Raw genomic sequence first — 5,576 nt, 5'->3', positions numbered from 1 at the left:
GTGAAATAATTGGATCTATCACTGCTTTCGAACCAATTTCTTTTAACGGATTCCATTATTTCATTAGTTTACATGCTTGCGGGTTGAAAATCGTGCATTACATAAACTACACGAACTTTCGACGGCCTTAGCAAAATACTATGCATAGAGAGTAAAATGAAAAGTCAAGTCACGGTTGCATGTCATTATGGACCACGGCTCAGCCTCGTAACCTTGACTTTTCACTTTTCCTCGCTAGTTCTGTAAATGCCTATTGCTTTTGTTACTATATAACCGATGAGAAGGCATAACTAATCTGTCTATAGCAATATTATAAAACCAACACAACCGAGTAAAGACGACCGTTCTTGATCGAGAACGTCATGAAAGTTTGATAAGTTCGATAAGATTGACAAGATCACAATCACCTTATCACCTTGTCAAAATCCTGAAGTTCTGCGACTGGGAAGATGCTTGACCATGCGAAGTGAAGTAATTGCATGAATCAACCAACTACCACCCCAAAAGACCCAAAAGGTTAGGAAGGAACTAAGAAAAACGGTAAAAACTCCACCAAAACCTGGAGTTGTATAAGTGGGAGCGGTGGATGAGGAAACGTTTTTCGACAGTTAATCCCTATTCTCTTTTTCAACTCTATTCTCTGCTGTAAGACCTATAGTGTAAGTGCAGGATGATGAGCTAGAACTCAATTCCTTTGGCAAGTTTGATCCTCTCGACGAACTCTGAAATCCCTGCTGCCCGACAAAAGCTGTGCAACACGAACGCATAGTTATCGAGGTAGAAAGAATCTGAGAATTCATTCGCTGATATCTCGGAATTTTACAAACAAACTTTTTTCAGAACACACATTTCAGAAGACCAGGTATCTCTTGATCTACCTAATTTACCTAATATCTGAAATTCAGATAAAGTTCAGCCTTGAGTTCAGCTAATTCTAGTTAGATTTCGGGTTTCCCAGATATACCTAAAATCTGACCTGATCACCTGATCTCTGATTTTCAGGTAACAATTTTCTATTCAGGTCGACCTAACCTGTCAAAACATATGATTGCCCTCCAATAGATTTCTTTCGATGTGAACAGTAATGACGCGTTTACATTAGCATGCAAATGTAAAGTTACAAATCAATTTTGTTGTTCATAAGCCTTTACTTGCTACACAACAATGCAATGTCATTTTGTGAGACAAGTCAAGTCGAAAGGTTTAATTCAAATTGTCAACTTGTTCCGAATGCACATAATCGTTTATATTAGGTTGTTGTTTCAGTGCATTTATTAGTCATCATGAACCGAAGCGATAGCGGAGGTTCGTGACGCTAGTCGACTCCCTAAGAAAAGAAAACAACCAACGGGAGACTAAGGAACCTATATATAGGCGAACATTTTAACTTTTTCATACTGAACCAAATAAAAAAAAATTATGTTAAAACGAAAGTGCTCGTCAAACGAGTTCAACGAGCTATAGATCATTAAAAACGGTGGTCCACATCCGGAGAAAACACCACTTGAAAACCACTTGAAATGAGGCATCTTCACACATTTTCAGCACATTCTCCATATTCGAGTTAATAGAAATGTTTCATGTGGGTTTGATATACGTATCGAACCACTACATCTGTTTGCGAAAACTGCGCTGGCACTTTTGCTAAAACTTATATTAATTCAATCTTAACACTTTTTCATCGGCAAATGAATAAATTTTATTGAAGTTTTTTACTTAATTTCTGTAAATTTAATTAAAACATTTTCATGCAAAAAACCAAAAAACACACTTAAAACACACTTAAATGAAAGCCATTATTTCATTCATATGACAAAAATATGACAGCTACATTTCTATTATAATGATTGTGCAGAGGTATTAGACAGAGTAGACGAATCGTTTCGCGCTACTCTTGAAGTTATTACGAACACGAAACTCGGAGATGTTTCCTGGCATCTCTCCCTCTTTCTTTCGGTGGTCTTGGAATTAGGAAATCCTCAGAGTTGGCCTATCCTGCATACTTGTCGTCTATCCATCAGTCTTCGAAATTGTCGGATGAGATCCTAAGCAGGTTTGGTTTGAAAGTGTTGAACGATAACGTTTTGTCGGTCTTACGAAGTCTTCCTTCGGAATACTCTTTGTTAGGTGAAAAAGATAAGAGTATTCAAAAGAAATGGGACTTAATAGGTGTGCGAAAGGTTTTTGACGGGTTATTGGCTTCCAGTTCTCCAGTGGATCGTGCTAGGTTGCTTGCATCATCAACAAAAGAATCTTCAAAGTGGTTGCAAGTAGTACCTTCAAGTAATCTGGGGCTACTTTTAGACAATAATGCGGCAAGAATAGCCGTAGCACTTAGGTTGGGCTGCAAAATATGTGAAGAACACCGTTGTGTTTGTGGGAAACTGGTCGACGAATATGGTCGTCATGGGCTGTCTTGTAAGAATAGTAAGGGATGGGTTCCGGGACACGATGATATCAACAATATATTCTCACATGCTTTTTCTTCAGCCGGTATCCCTAATGTTTTACAACCGCCAGGAATTTCGAGAGACGATGGAAAAAGGCCAGACGGAATGACGTTAATACCGTGGAGTAGAGGAAAATCACTGATATGGGACGTGACCGTTCGAGATACTTTAGCTCAGTCTTACTTATCTATTTCGACAACTAAAGCTGGAGCTGTGGCTGATCAGGCAGAGCGTAGGAAACATAATCATTACGTCAGTCTGAAAGAGAATCACTTGTTTAAGCCAATAGCATTCGAAAGTTTAGGTAGTTGTGGTCAAGAGACAAAAGCTTTTCTCGTAAGTTTAGGAAAGATGATGAAGAAGACTTCGGGAGAGAAGAAGTCTTTAGATTACTTGCTTCAGAAGGTTTCCATATCAATACAGAGACGCAATGCGGCTTGTATATTAGGAACTTTTGAAAAGAGAGTTGATGATTTTTATTTGCTCTAGCTATAATTTCTTTTTGTTTTGTCTGGAAACATACTAATCATTTTGTTTTCTTTTTCATGTTTTTCGGTAATTAACTCGAGCACAAGATATTAAATTCAATGATCGATGACGACGTCAAACAAACATTCGAATCAATAACCAATTGCCGTTTGAACGATGAGAAATGGTCCAAGGTTTCAATGCCGATTCGCTTTGGAGGAATGGGAATTAGAAAATGTGAGGACATTGCACTTCCTGCATTTTTGAGCTCAATTAATTCAGTTATTAATCTCGTCACACTCATGTTGCCAAATATATCCGATGAGACAATGATAGCCGATTATACCGACGCTCTAAATGAATGGTCGCTAGTGTCCGAATCACTTCCAGATGTAAAGATTTATCAAAATGAATGGGATGATTTACTTATGTCAGACAAAATGGAATCATTCAATTTTCAATCGAATAAAGACAAGGCAAGACACCTAGCATCTTTACACAACGAGTCAAATGCATGGCTGTCAGCTTTACCTTCCAAATTCGTTGGCACGTTTTTGGACAACAACACGTTCCGAATCTCTACAGCTCTTCGTATCGGTTCCGATATTTGTAAAACACACAAATGCATTTGTGGTGATATAGTATCAACCGATGGAACACAAGGACTAAGCTGTTCAAAAAGGGCAGGCCGTCTACCTCTTCATGCAGATCTGAACACAATCATACAAAACGCTCTCCATTCGGCTATCATTCCTTCGAGAAAAGAACCACCAGGAATGTTTCGTGATGATGGGAAGAGAGTTGACGGAGTAACCCTTGTGCCATGGAGTCGTGGTCAAATGCTCGTTTGGGATGCTACATGTTCCGACACACTTGCACCATCTTATTTGAATATGTCATCTTCTAAAAGTGGGTCGGTCGCAGAATTAGCAGCAAAAAATAAACATCGAAAATACAAAGGACTACTGGAGCAGAACTTCTTGATCCTTCCATTTGCTGTGGAAACTTTGGGGGTATGGTGTTTAGAGACGATAGATTTTATCAACAAACTAGGCAAAAAAATATCACAAGCAACGGGAGAAAGAAAATCAAAGACGTATCTAAAACAACGGATAAGTTTAGCCATTCAAAGAAACAATGCTGCGAGTGTAATGGCTACATTCGATACGTCGGAAAATATGAACGAGATATTTTATATTTTGTAAACGCTTTATTTCTTGTAAAAAAAAAACGTTTTGTAATAATAAAAAAATTTTATATGTAGTGGTAGCAACAAAAAAAAAATGCAATGAAGAACTTTTATTCAATCAATACTCGTTACTTTTACTTAGTTTTTTTTTTCTAGATTTATTTTAATTATTTAAATGAAATGTTTTGTAATGAAACTTAATTGTAATATTTAATTATATTTTTTTCGGAGTTTTAGTGCGGGAGAAAACGCTTTCTCCGACAATAAAAAAAACTTAAAAAAAAAAAAATTGTGTAGTAGATCAGTGTTGCCGTGCTTCATTTAAAATGTGCGCGAAATTATGAATTTGAAAAATTTGTTTGTTTGCAAAATTTTTTAGATCATTTTGGAATTTCAGGTTTCAATGTGGAATTTGTTTTAGGGTTAGAATGTCCAACAAAATGGTGGAAAGCAGCCATCTTGGAAATTCTTTGAATTTTTTGTATTTATGCCTATATGGCACATACCTAGTTGCAGTAAATTGATAATCATAGAGTTTCGTTGACGGATAACTTTTTCCGGCATTTCAAGATAACAGCGGCCATCTTGAAATTTCGTATTTTTGAGATATTTTCGGCTATACAGAGTTGGGAAAAGTAACGCTTGTACAGTTTCGTTGACGGAAGACTTTTTTCGATATTTCAAGATCATGGCGGCCTTCTTGAAATTTCGTATTTTTGAGATATTTCCTGTTGTACGGCATGTAGAGAGTTAGAATAAAGTGTCACTTGTACAGTTTCGTTGACGGTAAACTTTTATCGACATTTCAAGAATACGGCGGTTATCTTGAAATTTCATATTTTTGAAATATTTTCGGCGATACTGCATATTCAACTTAAGAAAACACAATTTTAGATCATTTATCAGAGTTTTAATGTCCATCGACGCATTAAGTGATTTCCAGTGTTTGATAACTTGGCGCAAAATATCATAAGTGGAAACAACTTAATTGACTAGGAACATCGATGACTGTTAAAATTCGAAAATGTCTCAAAATGTTCCGAACCAAAAAAATCCCACTGTAATTGTACGGTATGTAGAGTAGACTTGGGATAAATTGTCACTTGTAGAGCTTGCTTAACTCTATGTATTACCCAAAACTTCCAAAACAACTGATATCCCACAAAAACCTCAAAGAGGAAAAGGTGACGCTAGTGTAGTAAAAATTAAACTTCCAAAACATTTGATAACAGTTTTGGTGACGCATTCTGCGCCTTAACTTAATCAATTTTTACCAAGAAAATTTTAACAAGAAAATATGTCAACGAGAAGTTTACTGATGAGATTTTACAACGAAAGCTTCACAAAAAAAATGCGTCACAAAGTGGCAGGTGATTATTGTCGTATGAGGGGTTTCCTCAGCATCTGCCACTTGTGACGCATTTTTTTGTAAAGCTTTCGCTGTAAAATCTCATCGGTAAACTTCTCGT

This window comes from Bradysia coprophila, unplaced genomic scaffold, assembly GCF_014529535.1.
Source record: "Bradysia coprophila strain Holo2 unplaced genomic scaffold, BU_Bcop_v1 contig_538, whole genome shotgun sequence".
In the NCBI taxonomy this organism is placed as follows: Eukaryota; Metazoa; Arthropoda; class Insecta; order Diptera; family Sciaridae; genus Bradysia; species Bradysia coprophila.
The sequence above is the reverse complement of the archived record's forward strand: the minus strand, read 5'-3'. Positions refer to the sequence as shown.